This window comes from Cynocephalus volans, chromosome X (assembly GCF_027409185.1).
Source record: "Cynocephalus volans isolate mCynVol1 chromosome X, mCynVol1.pri, whole genome shotgun sequence".
NCBI lineage: Eukaryota > Metazoa > Chordata > Mammalia > Dermoptera > Cynocephalidae > Cynocephalus > Cynocephalus volans.
In genome coordinates this window covers 32,223,960-32,245,776 of record NC_084478.1, presented here as the reverse complement: position 1 = coordinate 32,245,776, position 21,817 = coordinate 32,223,960, and positions in this window count along the sequence as shown.

Below are 21,817 nucleotides of genomic sequence, written 5' to 3'. Positions count from 1 at the left end.
AGGTCTAGCTCCAGAGTTTTTGCTCAGGCCCGGTGCCCCGTTACTGCTGTAAGCTTTCTACAAGCTTCTATACTGCATCCCTCACTCGGCTTCTCATGCCAACTACATCGTCACACATTTGGCTGCTCTAAACTTTATTATGTGCTTAGGTTAGCATGCCTTCTTGGACTTTCTGAACCTCCTATTATTGATACCTGTATGTTATGCTGGTCTGCTTTGCTCCTCCAGGCTCTTGAGGTCCAAGGTCAAGTCTCAGGCCTGCCGTACTCCCACATCAACTGTTCCCCCTCCCCCATCAGTTTATCACTCAGCCTCATGTTGGTCTTCTGTGCCTGACTTCTGCTTCCCCTGTATAATTCACTGGTTTTCTGAGTGTCCTTAATGCTGGTAGTGATACCAGGAAGGAGATATAAGCATAGGGGTTCCTAGAAAAGTGTCTCCAAAGGGTTCTGGCTAGCATACCCATAAGTTATGATATAGAAGTGTAGAATCTAGAGATAGATTCAAGTGTTCACACATTTGTTCACTTGCAAGGGTACTTCCAAAAGTTCATAGAAAAATAGAATCAAAAGATAATGCAAAATTTTCCATAAACTTTTTGAAGACACCTCGTATATGCAAGCATGATAGTGCTATGTCTTCATAACTAGTCATTTGATGCAGACTCTCTCCACAAATACTTAAATATGTTTAAAATGTTAAACTAATAATTTCCCTGGAGTGGGGGCTGGTTGCAGGGACCTTGTCTTGTATTTTCTATCTTCCGTAGCACTTACCACAGATTCTTACATGCAGTGAGTTACTTGGTGTATTTTAAACTGGATTTATTGCCTTGCAATGCATTTGGGTCCAAGAAATTACCTTATATCCTCCTTGCATTTATTGTTCAGCATTTCTGAAGTGTAATTTCCTGCCCAGGTAGGAAACCTTTCTGAAAACAGAACACTTGCTTTCTAATCGGGACCTGTTCTTGCAGTAAGAGGGAGAACAGTTTCTCAGTGTGGCCTCAAGGGTGACTCTCTGGATAAGGACGATGACTCATTCTCCCAGGGTCTTCCTGCTGAAATTCAGCAAATATAATATATTCTGCAGAGGACACAAAGTACTGTGGTGCAGATAAAAAAAAGCCCATCTCTTCTTGACAAGGATGATCTGTAGTCACAAAGCTGTCAGCCACAGCTGAGAAACCCCTTCGAAAGAGAGAATAAGAGGATTAAGTAGTGCCCCTGGGTGTTTTGCCACTTTAAAATGGTACAAGCTTATTTGCTTAAAATTCTAAAAATTTGCTTAATTGCAGAGCCTGGAAGGTAATATTGAAATGCAGAGATAATAAGAAAATGCCAGAGCAAAGGATCTTGGTGAAACATATCTATGCTGAACCAAAATATGTCTTTGGCTGTATTTATGCAAATAGCTTGTTTTCTGATAATGCTTGTAATTATAAAATTATTGGAAAATATGCTAAAACAGTTTTGCTTCTCAATCTAGATGGTAAACTCCTTGTTGAACATTTTCTGCAAGGATGAGAATGTAAGGGCTCTTGGTCATGATAAATAGATCCCTTTAGCAAACCATTCTTGACTTGCTAGAATTTGTCATGCTAGGGGTGGGATGGAAATTAGATATATGGCTGGACAAGAACCTGAAGAAACCCACAATACATTAGGAAGCAGTTTTGAAAGCACAGGGTGATATGAGAACACATGAGAGCCCCATACCTGGGGAAGGGAACAGCAATGGCTAGGGAAAAGGTGCATACTGAGCTGTGTTTGGAAGAACAGGCTAGAGTTTTTTGGGTGAAGAAAGGTAGAATTAAAATCGATTATTCCAAATAAAGTGAGCAGCATCTGTAAAAGAATAAAGTGTCAGACACAATGTTAGCTTTGGAGGAACAAAGTGTGAGATACCATGTTACCTTCAGAGAACTATACGCAATGTTCTGTATTTTTGGAGTTTAAATGGGGGAGGGAGGAATGGCAAGGCTGGACAGAAAAGCAAGCAGACAGTGGACGGCCATGTTTTAGGTTGCTTTCCTCCAGAAGCAGATGCTGAGATAAGGACTATAAGGCCAATGGTTCACTTGGGCGGTGATCCCAGGAAACACTGGTAGAGGAAGTGGAAGTGAGAACAGGCTTCAGCTGTGGGCAACTGGGTCTCCATCTGCTGGGGATCTCTGGGGAGACTGTGCATCTCTGAGTTGTCCCACTTGATGGATGGGAGCTGGGATGTATATCCAGCCAACCCCCATCTTTCATTGGTTGAGGGCTGCTCCCAGGAGAGTTAACTCCCTGGCACTTCGGGCTTTCCCCTGAAGCTGGAAAAGTCCTCAGGCAGAGACTTGCAAGTGCTTGTGGTAACAAGCTGTTGGCATGTACAAGAAAGATGAGTGCCAAGGGAATAAGGATGGGACAATGACAGTATACAGTATAGGCCATGTGTGCCACGCTAAGGATTTAGGCTTTTAACTCAAGGGAAATGGAGAGCCACTGACTTATTTTAATTTAGGGAGTGGTGACATGATGAGATTTACATTTTAGAAACTTTTTTTTCCTGGTACCAATAAGAACAATGGGTTGGAGTGGCCCAAGAACGGTGGTAGAAATAGACAATTAGGATGCTTTGCAGTAATTTAGAGGAGAAATTATGAGGGCCTGAAGCAGTTGTGTGCTGGTAAATGTGTAACAATTGACTCTCAAAAAATCAAGAGTCCTGGTTTGTAGGGTTTGCTGATTCACATGCTTTAAATACTCCTAGTGTGGCCAATTTCAAGCTATCAAGATGATGTCACTAAATGTTTAGATGGGAGGTGATAAATGTGCACAATTGGCTCTCAATCCAGCACACCACTGGCCTGACCATGGTGGTATGAAGAATAAGGAAAATATTTGAAAGGAAATTGAGTGCGTAGAATAACTGATGGGGGGTGGTGGTGGTTAAGATGTAATGAAATAAAAAGGACGACAATCAGATTTTCAGCTTTGTTAACTAATTATGTAATGTTGCTCTTCACTGAGGTAGGGAATTTAGAATAATGATAATACTGATGATACAAGTAGCAGTAGTAGTAGCAAATGGAATGCTTACTATGTGCCAGACACTAAGCCCTTTACACACATTAACTTATTTAATCTTTGACGCAATCTTATGAGGAAGTTGTCAAACCCAAGCAGTCTGGCTCTGAATCCATGCTCATACTGGCACACTAAGATTGAGTAGAGCATTAGTTTAATTTTTAAGGTGGAGTGTCTACAGGAGATGGAGCTGGAGAGGTTTATGGGGAGTTGGCAACACAGGTCTGAAGCATGGAGATAGATTTGTGATAAGGATCATGGATCTTTAATGTACAGGTAGTTGAAGCCAGGGAAGAGAATGAGATAACCCAAAGTAAGTGCATAAAATGCGACAAGAAGGGCACTCTAGGGCAGGGCTTATAGAAAAACACACTTAGGGATGTAGTATCAAGGCAGAGGAGGATCATAACAAATGCAGGAAACAGCGTTTAGGAAGAAGAGAGAAGACAACTAGGTGCTTCAGAACATTGAAGGAAGAGAACTTTTAAAAGGTATCTGTTGGATCCAGCAGCTAAGAGGTCATTTCCAAAGCAGTGGTAGTGGGAAAGATGAGAGGCAGTGGCTGAGGATGAACTGGGAAATACGGACGTGAGCGTGGTTAGTATGGACTACTCTAGGTAGAAGTTTGATTGTGACGGAAAGAGAAGGATCATCAGTCAGCAGCTTTCAACACTGCCTGCACATTGGAATCACCTGGGGAGTTTTAAAAAATACTGATGTCTAAATCCTTTCCACCCCATAAAGTCTGACTACTATGTCTAGGTACGTCCTAGGCATCAGGAATTTTAAAAGTTCCCCAAGGTACCTCTAGTATACAAGACCACTGGGCTAGAGGAAGACAAGATAGATTAGTCTGAGAAACATGATGATCGATGGGGGAGGTCCCTGAGGAAACACCACAAAGGAGTTTTCCAATAGGAATGAGGAAGTTAAATGAATTTTTGTCTGATGCTGGGGTGCCAAATGCAGGCTGTTTGGTTGAACATTGATTAACTCCCTGACTTATCAAAGACCTTGAGAGGGCTCCCCTTACGTGAGTGGCTAACTGGACATAATTGTGCAGATGGAAAGCCATGGAAGGTTGAAGGGGAGTGCAGGGGGTGGGCGGAAAATAGGTCACTTCATTCACCATACATTTTGGGCCCTTGCTCCTGTTGTAGTCCTCTTGAGGGGCCTGTTCACTGGTGTTTGTTTTCCTGAATGTTTGGCCTATGGCCTTCCTTGACATTTACAATCTTCCCCATTGTCCAGCCTTGTCTGGCTGCTTGAAATCAAGTCCACATGACTATTCTGACCGTCACTATTTCTGTTTGCCCAAACTCCAAGCTACTTAGATGGTTTTGATCCTTGGACATGCAAAGGGACTTCTATCTAGGAATATTTCTTTTATTTCTTTATCCACATTTTATTTTAGAGTAGTTTTAGATATACAGGAAAAAAAATGTGATGAGAGTACAGAGAGTTCCCATATACCTCAAACCTGATTTTTTCTATTATTAACATCTTACACTTATATGGTACATTTGTCACAATGAATGAACGAATATTGGTACATTGTTGTTAACTAAAGTCCATATTTTTTCAGATTTCCCCACTTATTTTCCTTTTCTGTTCCAGGATGCCTTCCAGGATACTATATTACATTAGTCATCACATCTCCTTAGGTCCCTCTCGGTTGTGACAGTTTTTCAGACCTTCCAGGTTTTTGATGACTTTGACATTTCTGAAGAGTGCTGGTCAGGAATTTTGTAGAATGCCCCTCAATTGGGGTTTGTCTGATGTTTTTTTCTCATGGTCAGTGGGTTTTGGGGAGGAAGACCACAGTGGTAAAGTGCCATTCTCATCACATCACATCAAGGGTGCATGTTGTTTTAGTTCATTTGTGCTTCCATTTAAAAAAAAAAAATAGAACTGACTGGGGAATTTATAAAGAACAGAAATTTATTTCTCAATAGTTCTGGAGGCTGAGAAGTCCAAGATTAAGGCACCGGTGGGTTCAGTTGCCTGATGAGGGCTGCATCCTCTGGAGGGGCAGAATGCTGTGCCTTGACATGGTGGAAGGTGGAAGGGCAAGAGAGCTGACGCCTGTGTGAAGCCGCTTTTCTAAGGGCCTTAATCCCATTCATGAGGGAGCAGCCCTCATGGCCTAATCAACTCTTAAAGGCCCCACTTCTGAATACCATCATATTGGCAGCACCTGAATTTTGGAGGGCACACACTCAAACCATGGCACATGCTATCAACATGACTACCTACCGATGATGTTAACCTTAATTAACTGGCTGAGGTAGTGCTTGCCAGGTTTTTCCACCATAAAGTTACACTTACATCTTTTTCTCCTTCCCATTCTGTACTCTTTAGAAGGAAGTTAGTGTGGACAATTTCTTTCCTTTTCTTTTATTTCTTCATAATTTTCTTCTTATACTTATTTTAATTTGGAAATTTTCAAATACATAAAAACATACAGAATAATATAGTAAATCTCCACATACTCAGTTCCAAATTTTAACATTTATCACATCATGGTCACTCTTGTTTTATCTGTATGGGTGGTCTCAAAATTTAGCATGCATCAGAATCACCTGTAGGCCTTGTTAAAACACAGATTTCTGAGCCCCACCGTTAACATTTTTTTTCTGAATTTTTAAATTAAAGATAGTTGATTATATATATTTGTGAGGTACAGAATTGAATATCAATACATGTGTGCAATATGTGGTGGTCAAATCAGGATGATTGGTATACTCATGTTTACAAAACGTAATCAATCTTTGTGACCCTTAACTAATTTCTCGCTAACCCTCCTCTACCTACCCCTTTCCTACCTCTAATAACCAAAGTTCTGTTCTCTTTTTTTGAAAGTTCAATGTCTAAATACAAAATCTTTAAAAAATCTTAAAAAAATTTTTTTTATTTTAACTTCTCAATATACACTGTAGTTTTTTGTGAAACTTTACCCGTTCCTCTTTCCCCCCTCCCTTTCTCCCCTACCCTCCCCCCATATCATATCTGTTCACTTAAATAGAAGAACTTTTAAAAACATAATTTCAACATCTTTTTCTCATCCAAAAATATTAATAATTTTAACATCATCAGATATCCAGTTAGTGCTCAAATTTGCCTGATTGTTTTATAAATATGATGGGTCTTCAAAAAGTTCATGAAAAGATGGAATTAAAAGATAATACAAATCTTTCCATGAACTTTTTGAAGACCCATAATACTTTTATACTTAAGTCATTCAAATCCATCATTTTTTTCATTTATTAGCTGGAATTCTTTTATAAATAAAAACTTTTCTCATAAATTATTTGGTAATTTTAATGTACAGTTTTGTGAAAGAAAGTCAGGGTGAATGCTTGATTCTTTCCCTTCAGCTGCCAGTTTCAGAATAATGAATATGTTTATTAATACCTCCAAAGAAGACCATTTTTTTAAGTACCATATGAATGCCTACATTATTTTTAATAGCTTTATTAAAATTTAACTTGCATATTATAAAATTAACCACTTTTAATCATACAATCAGTCGTTTTTAGTTTATTTACAGAGTTGTGCCACCATCCCCACAATGTAATCTTAGAACATTTATATCCTTCAAAAAGAAAACTCATGAATACATGGATTTTAGAATATATTTGTTGTGTTTCAATTCATTTTAGTATTATTCCTCTGAGGCTCAAATGGTCCTACTTTTGGCCAGTGGGAGTGGATAGGTTCCTATGCCAGATCATACTGAAAATAAAATGAAAGAATTATTTTCAAGATGTCTAATACTTAAAGAACATTACATAGCTATGATGGCGGTTATCAAACTTGGGTGCACTTTACAATCACCTGAAGACTTTAAGACATCTTGATGCGCAGTCCATTCCCCATACCAATTATAGCAGAAACTCTGCAGGTGATACCCAAGCATCAGTACTTTTTAAAGCCCTCTAGGTGGATTCCAACATGCAGCCATGGTTGGAACCTCTGAACTTTGAGGATATGAATTAACTCCATTCCTCCCTCCCTCCCTCTTTCCCTACACCCTAGATAGTCTTCTCTCTCTGAATTCCCTCCTCTAATCTCAGTCAACCATATAACTTTTTGGTCCAGTCACTCAAGCAAGCTACATTAGTCATTTTACTCCCCCTTTTCAGTACTCTTTAAATCCAAATGATTTTGTGAAGGTGAATGGCCAGCTCAGCTCTGTATATAAAAAAATACTTCTGTCAACAATATGAAGAACATATTGATGAATCAAGTGAAACTACTCAGTGTTCAGTTGCTTCCACAGGACCTACTGTAACAACCTTTACATTCCTCAGTAGGTCTAGGCTACCTATGACCCAATCTCAACCTCTGGTACCAACCTCATTATATACTTTAAATCCCTATATGCTTCAGTATGGCCACATTAGTAAACATTCTCTAAGACCTTGCCACAGAAAGGGTGGCCTGCCATGGACCTGTAGCATTGGCATCCCCTGTGCATTAGTCTATCTATGTTGCTTATAACAAAATACACAGAACTGGATATTTTATAAACAAAACAAAATTTATTGCTTACAGTTTCTAAGGCTGGGAAGTCCAAAGCCCAAGGAACACAGCTGGTGAAGTTCTTGGTGGTGGCAACAATGATGGCAGGGTATCACATTGCAAAATGGTGGAGCAGAGAGAGAGCACGGATTCTCCTTTCCTTTTAAAGGTTCAGAACCACAATCTTGACCACCAGTTTTAATCCATTTACTATGGCATAGTCCTACAATCCAATTACTTCTTGAAGGCTCCACCTTTCAATTACCATAATAAGATTTCCCACTCTCTTAAAAGCCGCAGTGGGGACCAAGTTTGTAATACATAAAACTTGGGGGACACAATTCAAGCTTCAGTGAGTTTTGGGGTGACATAGTTCAATCCACTACATTCTGCCTATAGCCCCCCAAAACTCATGTCCATTTCACATGCAAATACATTCATTTCATCCCCAAAGTCTTGACATATTTCAACTCAAAAGTCCAAAGTTCAAAGTTCCATCTGTGAATTAGAAACAAGTTATCTACTTCAAAGATACAATGGTGGGACAAGCATAGGGTACATATCCCCATTCAAAAAGGGAGAAATAGACCAAAAGAAAAGGGTAACAGGTCCCAAACAAGTCCGAAACCCAGCAGGGTAGGCATTGAATCTCAAAGCTGGCAAATAAGGTACCTTGACTCCACGTTTGACCTCCTCTGCACGCTGGTGTGGGGGTTGAGTCCCCAAGTTCTTGGGGAGCTCCACTTCTGTGACTTTTCTGTTTGCAGACCATACTTCAGCTCTTGCAGGCTGGTGTTCCACTCTGGTAGATCTACAAGTGTAGGGTCTCCATGGAGGTCCTGCTCTTATGGCTCCACTAGGCTTCATGCTGAAGGGGTTTCTCTGCTGCAACTCTGACCCCACAATTCCCCTTGGCATTATTCTAGTGAAGGCTGTCTGTGGTGACTCTGCCCATGCAACAGATCTCTTCCTGGGTTCCCAGGCTTTTCCATACATCCATTGAAATCAGGGTGGAGACTCCCAAGCCTTCAGAGCTCTGGCATTCTGCGAGCCAGCAAACCTAACACCATGTGGATGCCAGGCTTTCAGCTTTTATCCTCTAAATCTGCACTTCCAGCCACACCTAGAGCCAATTTAGCCACAGCTGGAGCAGCCAAAGCATCTGGGGTGTTGGTACTGGAAGCAGCTTCCTTAGTTGGCCCTGGGCAGTGAGCCAGTGGAAGGTGCCTTGGGCCTGTTCCATAATACCATTCTGTCTCCCTAGGCCTTTGGGCCTGAAATTGGAGGATTGGCCCTAGAGGATTCTACAATGCCTTTGTGGCCTTTTCCTCCTTCTCTTGATAATGCCAATCTTTTGTACTAATCTTCTTAGTATCATTGAATTTTTCTCCTGAAAATGCCCTCTGCTCCTCTACCACATGGCCAGTCTGCAAAATTTCCAAATCTTTACGCTCTGCTTTCCTTTTAAATTGTGGATTTACATCATGCCTTTTCTGCCATAACTCAGCATAGGGTGTTGCAAATAGCCATGCAGCTTCCTTAATGCTTTGCTTCTTAGAAATTTGTTCTGCCAGATACTCTGGTTCACAACTCTTAAGTTCCAGCTTCCACAAAGTCCTAGGGCATGGACACAATGCAGCCATGTTCCTTGCCAGTTCATAGCAAGGATGATCTTTGTTTCAGTTTCCAATAAGTCCCTTGTCATTTACATCTGAGACCTCCTTAGAATGGTGTTTATAGTCCATACTTTCAAAAACCTTCTGGCTACCACCATTTAACCAGTCTCTAATACGTTCCAAACTTTCTCTGGTTTTCTTGTCTTCTAAATTTTCACTAGCATCTAGGCTTTTTCTAGTCTGTTCCTCCAAATTCCTCCAGCTTCTCCTCAACACCCAGTTCCAAAGCTGCTTCCACATTTTCAAGTATTTGTTATAAGCAGCACCCCACTTCTCTGGTACCAATTTTCTGTATTAGTCCATTTCTGTTGCTTATAACAAAATACTTGGAACTAGGTAGTTTAGAAGGAAAACAGAATTTATTGCTTACATTTTTTGAGGCTGGGAAGTCCAAAGTCCAGGGAACATAGCTGGTGAAAGCCTTGGTGGTGGTGATACTGTTGGCATGGTATCACATTGCAAAATGGCAGAGCAGAGAGAGAGAGCAGAGAGAGCACGGACTTCTCCCCTCTCTTCTTTTTCTTTCTTTTTTTAAAGATAATTTATTATACATACATGTGGGGTACAATGTTAATTTTCAATAATTGTGTACAATGTGTGATGGTTAGATCAGGATAATTAGCTTATTTCTCATTACAATACACAATCATTCTTTGTGTCCATTGACCAATTCTTCATTAGTCCCCCTCCGTCCCCCTCCTCCCCCTTTCCACCTCTAGTTTTAGAAAAGTTAAAACTATTATTGTGATTGTTTTTTCTTTCTTTCTCTCTGTCTCTCTTTATTCTTCATTTGTTTATTTATGGATTCAGCTCCCAGTTATGAGTGAGAACATGCAGTATTTCTCTTTCTGTACCTGGGTTGTTTCACTTAGAATAATTTTCTCCAGGCTCATCTACGTTGCTGCAAATGGTAGAATTTCATTTTTTTTTTATGGCTGAGTAGTATTCCATTGTGTATATATACCACATTTTCCTTATCCAGTCATTCACTGATGGATATTTAGGTTGGTTCCATTCCCTAGCTATTTTAAATAGAGCTGAAATAAACATGAGAGTGCAGGTATCCCTTCGACCTGATGTTTTCTAGTCCTTTGGATATATCCTCAGTAGTGGGATTACTGGATCATATGGAAGTTCTACCTGTAGTTGTTTAAGGACCCTCCACACTATTCTCCATAATAGCTGTGCTAATTTACAGTCCCACTAACAGTGCAGAAGGATTCCTCTTTCTCCATATCCTTGCCAGCATTTGTTATCCTCTGTCTTTTTATAATAGCCAGTCTGATTTGGGTGATATAAATCTCAAAGTGGTTTTGATTTACATTTCCCTGAGAACCATGCCCCTGACCACCATTATTAATTGATTCACTACTGCATGCTTCTACAATCCAATCACCTCTTCAAGGCTCCACCTTTCAATTACCAGAATAGGATTTCCCATCATCTTAAGAGTCATACTAGTGGCCAAGTTTCTAATACATAAAACTTGGGGGACACACTTCAAGCTTAAGTGAGTTTTGGGGGGACATAATTCAATCTACTTGCTAGAAATGTAGGATTTCAGGCCTCACACATAGGCCCAACTTAATCCCAGTCTGCATTTTAACAATATTTCCCAGGTGATTGAATAGGCATATTAAAGTGTGAGAACATTTCTCTAGCATACTATGCACTTTCCAGCCTTTTCTGTTCGTTCTTATGCCCTGATTGTTTTCTATATATATCAGCCCTTCCTCCATTTTTTGTTTTTTTGATTTATCCTCCAAGCCTTGTTTCACATTTTGTTGCCCTAAATTCCTCACTGATTTCCAACCTTCCTGCCTCTGTGTATAAGGGCTCTTTTTTTCTTCACAGCTTTGATGCTATGTTTGTTGTATCGTTCTCATAAAACACTAATTTCATTTTCCCTTTAGTGACTCAGATACATGAGAAATGACTACACTCAAAGTTCTTGAGTGCAATAACCATTCCTTATTCATTTCTGTATCCACCCAGCACTATACTTTGCAGATATTAGAATTCCTATTTAAAAAACAAAAGGTAAAATACATGAATGAATAAGTCTGGTTAGAAAATGTCAGCATCTGCCTTCCCTTCCCCCTTTCTGTAGAAGTCACACATGTCTTCATTGGGCACATTCTGCCACTTCATTTTCATTTCCAATTTTGACCAAGGCAATCAGCTTATATTAACATCATACCCACTAGATATTGATGTCTGCAATTACTGTTGACATGTGTGCCTGGTGTGAGCTCTCGTCACTGCATGCCCACACATCTGCTTCCTTTTCCTTGTTCCCACCCCCTTTCTAATTCCACTGTTTGTGCTAGCATGGAAAACTAAATTCATCTCTGTGCTTGGTTTGAAATTCCATTTTTCTTTCTTTTGTCTTCTACGAGACTCAGTTCATCCTACTTCCTGGTTATCGATGTTACTCGAGATCACCAACACAACTTTTTTGAACACTGCAATTTAGACTGCTGGTCAGTACTGTCCACCAAAACACACATAGACACACAAATGCACATACAATGTGGCCAGATTGCTTCTTCTAAACCTAGTCCTACAATTAATTATCCTGCTTTTTTCCCATGGCTTGAGCTTGAGCTTGTTATAGAGAAATGCAATCCTTGGGAATCTAACTTGGACTTGGGGACATGGGGACTGCAGGTTGACCACAGGTTGACCAATTGTGGCTTGACCAGGTACTAGAAGGGCTGGTCTATTTTGGCAGGAAGGAGAGAGTAGTTTTTTTTTTTTTAATTTTTTTTTTTATCAAGAGCCTTAAAACTATGCTGAGGTTGTTGTACTGTGTCACGTAGTGCTGTTATTTGTTCCTATGCTTGCTGTAATGTTATGGCTTCTCTTAACTATTATCTTAGTCTTATTTGGTCTGCTATAACAAAATATCATAGACTGGGTGGCTTATAAACAAAATAAATTTATCTCATAGTTATGGAGCTTGGGAATTTCAAGATCAAGGCACAGGTAGATCCTGTATCTGGTTGGGGCCCACTTCCTAATAGATGTCTTCTCACTATAACCTCGCATGGCAGAAGGGGAGCAGGATCCCTCTGAAGCCTCTTTTATAAGGGTACTAATACCATTCTTGAGGGCTCTCTTATTATGACTTAATCACCTTCCAAATACCCACCTCCTAATACCATGACTTTCAGAGTTAGGATTTCAACATACTAACTTTGGGGGGATATAGACATTCAGTCTATTGCAACTTTGTAGGATATAATAAATTGATTCACATCTAATTGATTTTTCCAACTTAGTTCTGTAGGCCCACAATATTATTACTATCAGTATATCTTCTACTTGTGTGTTCTCCCTTATTTCTGAATTGTTCAAAACCTAAGGGCTTACCTAGCTTATTGGGGCAAGAACTCAGCCTCACATCAGCCTTACATACTAGATGGAGGGAAAAATGGTCACTGCACTACTACTCCTTTTTGTTGCCATATGGTATTGTATGAAGCATTGTACTGTGATATCCTGTGAGCATTTGTTCCCTCTGGTGTAATATGTCTGCTGGTCCAGGTTTCTACATAGGTTGCAGTGGTGTGCCAGACTTTGACTTCAAAGTCAAAGCTCTCTTGGTTCATACTCACATACTTATATCTTATCTACAAGTATCACCAATTCTAGGTATCTGGATCTGAAGGAGCTTCCAGTATAAACCATATGCTCATGTGGTTTTTGTTAATTACCCATTTTATGGGTGTAGCCATGTCGGTGTTCTTAAACTAGATTTACTGTTTTCATCTTTATGGAGATAATAAATTTTAATTCCTCAATTTGACCTATGACTTTCATCCTCCAACACCAGTTGCTTTTCTTGACTCACCAGTTTTGATCCCTATTCTTTTGTAATCTTCAATATTGGGAGATCATTACATTTTCATATTTATGGATACATGTGAAAATTGTTTTAGGAATGGGTTGTGTGTTTGCATGCTTATCACGTAATTGGAAGTAACTAACATACTGATAAACTAAATATAAGCTGCCCATGCATAGGCTAGTCATGTGAGTGTGTTATGAAGGAAAGGTTACAATGAATCCAATTCTATGTACCTGGATTCTAAATAAATTAAAATGCTTTTCAATTTGGTCATAAAACTATGTTTTCCCTTCATAATCCAGGTGACACCCAATAGAAAAGTAGTTCACAATTTTATCTCAAAAATTTTCATATTCATCTTAAAATACATTAGCCTCATTAGTAACAAATCTGAACTTCAGCAATCTATCTCCTTTCTGGGGAATGAGAATCAAACCACAGGCCATCTGAAGTGTGGAGAGGAGAGAATTTTCCTTGAAACCTCTGCTTGCAAAACAAAGAGAGTCAAATGCCTCCTTCCATATGCAACTTTGAATCTGAATTATTGGAAATTCCATTGGATAATTAGTCTGTTCAATATTTAGCTAAGGGTTTCTAATATTTAGAAATATTATGGATGACCCTCAAGGTAAGCATCTTTTGAAAGCTGGTCCTAGGATATTACTTTGAATATGTGTAGTAAAAGGATGTCACCTCTCTATTGAGATGTGCATGCAGCACACATACTGTATGCATGACTCTGAGTGAGGTTCCAGATGAGTTCCTTGTTTTCACATTTTTAAAATTTGATTATTGTCTTTAGACTGTGAAACTCTTCCATGTGGAGGAGTTGCTGCTACATCTCATCTAAACCTTGGCTAATTTGAGCTCTTCTATTTGTTGAACTCCTGAACCCCACACCAATGACCCAATTCTCTGGGAGAACAGCATACTCTGCTCAATGTTTCCCTCATTATAGGTGACTGGCTATGGAAAAGAGTAAGAATTGGCTATTACATGGTCATTCTCTATGTGGTTTCTTCATGGCAGAAAGAATGCCAAGAAGACGCCTGATGTTGGGACATTTGTATATCCAAGGAACATAGCCATGTTTGCCCTCATTTAATTATTTTTTCCAAAAAGCACAATAATACATAATCACTATAAACATTCAGAAAGCAGAAAAGCTTAAAGAAGCAGGAAGAAGACTCCCACCTAACACCCAGAGAAAAGACTTATTATTTTCGACTTATCTTCTTTGGATCTTTTTGTATGTTTTGCTCTATGTAGATATGTAACAGAGGTTGTAGTTTGAGCCTAAGCTACACCCATTGTTTGGAGTCAGGCAGGTGTGATAAGCTTGTGAGTGACTCACCAGAAATCGATTTGCATATTAGACAGAACCTCCATTAAGATTAACCTTACAGAATCTGGCAAATAAGCAAATGTAAAGATGCTTAAAATCATTAATTATTAGGGAAATGCAAATTAAAAATTATGTGATATCATGACACACCCATTAAAATGTCCAAAATTAAAAAGTCTATCATTGGCAAAGATGTAGAGCAACTGGAACTCTTATACACTGCTGGTGGAAATGTAGAATGATGCAACCGCTTTCGAAAACACTGGTGGTATCTTAAAAAGTTAAACATGTACCTACAATATGACCCAGCCATTTTGCTCCTAGGTATTTACCTGGTGAAATAAAAATGTATAACTAAAAAGACTTCTACATGAATTTTCATAATAGCATTAAATATAATAGCCCCAATTCAAAACAACCCAAATGTTTATTGACAGGTGAATGGATAAACAAATTTTAGTACATTCATACAATGGAATACATACAACTTGTATAATCTCACAATACTTAAGCTGAGTGAAAGAAACCAGAGGAAAATAAAAGAGTACATAGTGTACAATTTTACTTATATAAAATTCTAGAAAATGAAAACTAATCTCTAGTGAAAAAAAAACACAGATCAGTGGTGCTTGGGGATTGGGGATGCAGAGGGGCAAAAATGGAAGGATTACAAAAGGAAACAAAGAAACTTATGGGGGTGATGGACATGTTCAATGTCCTTCTTTGTAGTGATAATTTTACAATCGTGTACATATACCAAAATCTGTCAAATATTCATTTTAAATATTTGCAGCTTATTGTATGCCAATTATACCTTCCAAAAGTTATAAAAACATATTCTTCATTAGGTAAGACTGAATATATCAGTCAGGGCTCACTGGTTGTAAATCACAGAAAGTGACTTGGTCTAACTTAAATTAAAAGAAATTAGTTGTAAGGGTAAGGGGAACTTACAGAACTGTTAGGATGGCTGAACAGCTAGTCCTGAAATGGAATGAAAACAAAAAACAAAAAACCCCAAGGCCAAAGAGGCAGGAAGGAGAGGAATACCTTATATCTGGTGCCATCTGGTTAGGGCACGTCTGTTGCTAGATGAATAGATTCCACCAATTTTTGGGTGGGGTTATGGCATAATGGACTTTCACCATTATCATTCTGTTCGAGACTAAAATTCCAGGGAGGGAGTATTCCCCTTGGCTGGAGGAAAGGGGCTGTGGCTAATTCTTAAAAAATAAAAAAAACCCACAGTGCTATTAGGGGGAGGAGTTTCTGGGTATCACAGAAAAACAAATGCCTATCACTCCTGAGGATGTTCACATTCTGTTCCAGTTACCATCAGTCCATAACAACTCCTAAACTTGATAGCTTAACATAAAACAAATCATTTTGTTATATCTCATGTGGGTCAGGAATTTAGGGAGGGCTTGGTTGGGTGGTTCTGGCTCCAGATATCTCTGTATTTGCAGGCAGATGGAGCTGGGACATGTTGTGGACTTCCCAGGTATCTCATTCTTCATGTAGTCTCAGTTTTTTCTATGTAGCAGCCTCAAGGTGGTTGAAGCCTTTAAAAGAAAATACTCCAGGTGATGTCATAAAGATGGCAGAATAGATAGTCCCCAGCATTAGTCACCCCTACAATCGACCAATTTACAACTATTTAAAAGCAAAGACTGCCAACTGGGACTGCTGGGAAGAGGATGAGAGACCCACGGAGTTCGTGAAGATGGGAAAAGCCACAGTGAGAGGAAGAAGAAACTGCTCTGTTTTAAGCCTTGGCTGAATCAGGGCTGGCCTGGTGAGAGGCAGGAAGCTGCAGCATGCACGGAGCAGGAGCCAGCAAAAGCCACAGCTGGGATGTTTATGTAAAATTGCCTGCAGTCTGCAGAGGAGAAGAGGGCCTCGGAGTGTTCCATACCAGCCTCCAGGGCAACAAAACTACTGACAGGGTTCCTGTGGACCTACATTGAAGTGAGGGCTGTAGCCAACTGAAGGAACCATCCAGATGCCAGTGAGTCATCTCAAGGGACCCACACAGGGCCCACCCCATAGGAAGCTTTTGGAGTGCAGGAGGGAGGCTTGCCCACCAGGAGAACATTTGGGTGAAGAGTGGGCAGCTGATCTGCCTTTTGATCAGCACAGGCCCACTCACTGGAGACTAATCAGGACAGTAAAACTATAGGGGATGCAGTTTGCAGGGAAGACAGTCCGAGGCCAGAATTTCCACATAACCCAGGTGTATCTGATCTTACAAGACCCAGAAGTGATTAAAAGACCAACAATTAAAATCCAGTTTGCACAAAAAGCCTTCCCCAGACAATCAGCAGCAAAGGAGCAATTTAGTGCAACTACAGAGCTGAAGTGCTGGTCCCCAAAGGAATTAACCAAAACCACAGACCAGAGATAAAGCTCTGGTATTAACCAGAAAGGTCTAACACAACTAAAGAACATCTACAAAACCTAGAAGAGGTAGCAGTCTCCTCAAATGCCTAGGCATCAATGTAAGGACACAATGATCAAGAAAAAACACAGAAATATGACACCATCAAAGGAAACAAACCAAGCACTAACAATAGACCCAGAGGAACAGCAGATTTATGAAATGTCTGACAGAGAATACAGAATAACCTTCTCAAGGACATTCAGGGAGTCAAAAGAAAATACAGATAGAAAATTAAATGATATCTGGAAGAAAATACAGGAGCAGAGTGAGAAACTTGACAAATTAATTGAATCAATTAAAAAAAACAAATTGAAATACTAGAAATAAAGAATACACTATCTGATCTGAAAAACTAAATAGAAAGCTCCAACAACAGACTTAATCAAAGAATTAGTGAGCTTGAAGATAGAAAATATAAAAATGTCAAATCATAGGAGCAAAAAGAAAAGAAGAATAAGAAAAATGAAACAGAAATACAGCAAATATGGGAGTCTATCAAATGGAATAACCTCTGCATAATTGGCATACTTGAAGGAGAGGTAAAAGAAAGAGATGTAGAAAGCATATTCAAAAAAATAATGGCTCAGAATTTCCCAAGTATTGAGAAAGATGACAGCATCTAGGTACAGAAATCTCAGAGGCTGTCAATCAAATTCAATCCAAGGAGGAACACCCCAAGGCATATCATAATCAAATTATCAAAAACCAAACACAAAGAAAGAATACTGAAAGTAGTAAGCAAAAAGGAACACAGCATTGAACAGATCCCCAATACATCTCTCAGTGGATTTCTCAGTAGAAACCCTACAGGCCAGAAGAGAATGGGGTGACATACTCAGGGTGTTGAAGGAAAAAGATTTGTCAGCCAAAAAATTCTCTATCCAGCAAATCTAACCTTCAAATATGAATGAGAAATAAAGTCTTTACCAGACAAACAAAAGCTAAGTAACTTGCATTATGAGAAATGCTAAAGGCAGTTCTTCAAACTGAAAGAAGACAACACTAAAGGAGTAGCAAGAAAACATTTGTATAATTAATTAGTTAAGTAAGTTCACAAAAAATCTGAGGATACTGTAATGTTGTAAGGGTGGGGAATAAACCACTTATGTCTTTAGTATGAAGACTAAAGGACAAACCTAACAAGACATTAACATTTATCACAACCGTATATGAAATAGGCAATATTAAAGGATGTAACTCAAAACAAATTTTCAAAACGTTGAGGGGAATGATGCCAAAGCATATAATTGGATTTGTTTTCTTTTTTCTTTTTTCTCAGATATCAAAGTTAAATTGTTTCTACTCTAAAATAATCTGTTATAACTATATCATGATTTTTGTAAGCCTCATGGTAGCCTAACACAAAAACATATAATAGACATACTAAAAATAAACAGCAGGAAATCAAAATATACTGCCAGAGAAAAACACTCAATCACAAAGGAAGACATGTTGGAAAAAAGGAAAAAAGTTTCAAACAAACAACCAGGAAAAAAAAAAAAATGGCAGTAACAACAAATCCCTATATATCAATAATCACTCTAAGTATAAATGGATTAAATGCCCCAATTAAAAGACACAGAGTGGCTCAATGGATTATAAAACAAGAACCAACAATATGCTGCCTACAAAAACACTCATTTCATGTATAAAGATGCACAGTGGCTGAAACTGAAGGGATAGAAAAAGGTATTTCATGCAAATGGAAACCAAAGAAGAGCCAGAGTAGCTATGCTTGTATCACAACCATATATGAGATAGGCAATATAAAATAAAATTAGATATTAGATAAAACAGACTTCAAGCCAAGGAAAGGAAATAAAAAATATAAGGAAGGTCCATGACAAGGGATCAATTCACCAAGAGGATAAAGCAATTCTAAATATGTACGCTCCTAACTACAGAGCACCCGGTTATATAAAGCAATTACTGTTAAACCTAACAGGAGAGATAGACTCCAACACAGTAACAGTTAGGGACTTTAATACCCCACATTCAGCACAGGACAGATCATCCAGACAGAAAATTAACCAGGAAGCATCAGAATTAATCTTTACTCTAGGCCAATTGGATCTAATGGACATATTTAGTACATCTTATCCAACAGCTGCAGAATACACATTGTTCTGAGCAACACATGGAACATTCTCTAGAATAGACAATATATCAGGTCACAAAATAAGACTCAACAAAATTTAAAAATTTGAAGGCATCTCAACTACCTTCTCCAACCACAATGGAATAAAACTAGAAATCAACAACAAAAGGGTTACTAGAAACTGTACAAATACATGGAAATTAAACAACATGCTCCTAAACAATTAATGGGTCAAAGAAGAAATTAAAAAATTCCTGGAGACAAATGGAAATGAAAATACAATATACCAGAACCTATGTGATACAGCAAAAGCAGAACTAATAGGGAAGTATATAGCAATAAATGCCTACATCAAAAAAAAAAAAAAAAAAGACTTCAAAGAAACAACTTAACATTACACCTCTAGGAGCTGGAAAAACAAGAACAAACCAAACTCCAAATCAGTAGAAGGAGAAAAATAACAAAGATCAGAGCAGAAGTAAACGAATCAGAGATTAGAAAAACAATACAAAAGACTAATGAAGCAAAGAGCTGGTTTTTCAAAAAGATCAACAAAACAGATAAACCTTTAGCTAGACTAACGAAGAAAAAAGAGAGAAGACTCAAATAAATTAAGTCAGAAATGAAAAAGGAGACTTGATAACTGATACCACAGAAATGCAAAGGATAATAAAAGACCACTACAAACAACTATGTGTGAACAAACTAGAAAACCTAGAATAAATGGGTAAATTCCTGGACACACACTACTTACCTAAGTTAGATCATGAAGAAACAGAAAACCTAAACAGACCAATAATGAGTAATGAGATTGAAGCAGTAAAAAAAAGTCTTCAAACAAAGAAAATCCCAGGACCAGATGGCTTCATTGCCAAATTCTACCAAACATTTAAAGAAGAATTAATACCAATTCTTCTCAAAATCTTCCAAAAAATTGAAGAGGAGAGAACACTTCCAAAATCATTCTATGAAGCCAGCATTACCCTTATACCAAAACTGGAAAAGGACACATCAAAAAAAGAATCAGCTACAATGTATATCGACAAAATAAAATTAAAAAAAAAAAAAAAAAAAGAAAGAAAACTACGGACCAATATCCCTAATGAACACAGATGTGAAGATCCTCAACAAAATACTAGCAAACAGAATTCAACAATACAGTAAAAACATCATTCACCATGATCAAGTGGGCTTCATCCCAGGGATGCAAGGATGGTTAAACATACATAAATCAATATATGTGATATATCATATCAACAGAATGAAGGAAAAATACCCATATGTTTTTTTTTTAAATAGATACAGAAAAAGCATTTGATAAAGTCCAAGACTTCTTTATGATAAAAAACACTACAAAATAGGTATGGAAGGAATGTACCTCAACACAATAAAGGCCATATATGACAAATGCACTGCTAATATAATGAATGGACAAAACTTGGAGACTTTTCCTTTAATATCTGGAACAAGACAATGATGCCCACTTTCTCCACTCTTATTCAACATAGTACTGGAAGTTCTCGCCCGCGCAATAAGGCAAGAGAAAGCAATAAAGGGCACCCAAATTGGAAAGGAAGAATTCATATTATCTCTATTTACAGGTGACATGATCTTATATATAGAAAACCCTAAAGGCTGGACCAAAAAATTACTAAAAGTCATAAATGAATTCAGTAAAGTAGCAGGTTAACAAAATCAACACACAATACTTCATACCAATAATGAAATAGGTGAAGAAGAAATCAAGAACATGATCGCATTCACAATAGCTACCATGAAAATGAAATACCTAGGAATAAATTTAACTGAGGAAGTGAAAGACCTCTACAATGAACACTATAAGATATTGGTGAGAAACATTGAAGAGGACAAAAATAAATGGCAAGATATCCTATGTTCTTGGGTTAGAAAAATTAACATCATCAAAATACTCATATTACCCAAAGCAATCCACATAGTCAACATAATCCCTGTCAAAATAGCAATGACATCCAATGACATTTTTCACAGAAATAGAAAAAACAATCTTAAAATTTGTATGTAATAACAAAAGACTCTGTATAGCCAAAGAAATCTTAAACGAAAAGATCAAAGTTGGAGGCTTCACACTTCCTGTCTTCAAAATATGCTGTAAAGTTATAGTAACCAAAACAGCAATGGTATCGGCATAAAAATAGGCAAATAGAACAGTGGTGCAGAATAGAGAGTCCAGAAATAAACCCATGTGCTTATAGCCAAGTGATCTTCAACAAAGGTGCCAAGAATATACAGTGGGGAAAGGACACCCTCTTTGATAAATGGTGCTGGGGAAACTGAATATCCTTATGCAGAAGATTGAAACTAGACCCTTATCTCTCACCATATGCAAACGTCAACTCAAAATGGATTAAAGACCTAAATTTAAGACCCTAAACTCTGAAGCTATTAGAGGAAAGCATAGGGGAAATGCTACATGAAATGGGTGTCAGCAGAGCTTTTTTGAAAGAGACTACAAAGGCACAGATAATTAAAGCAAAAATACACAAATGGACTACATCAAACTGAAAAGCTTGTGCATAGCAGGAGACACTATCAACAAAGTGGAGAGACAACCTACAGAATGGGAGAAAGTGCTTGCAAACTACACATCAGAAAAGGGGCTAATATCCAGAGTATGTACAGAATTCAAACAACTCAACAGCTGAAAAACAAATAACCCAATTAAAAAAATTGGCAAAGGACCTGAACAGAAATTTCTCAAAAGAAGTTGTACAAATGGCCAACGAGCATGTGAAAAAATGCTCAAAATCACTAATCATCAGGGAAATGCA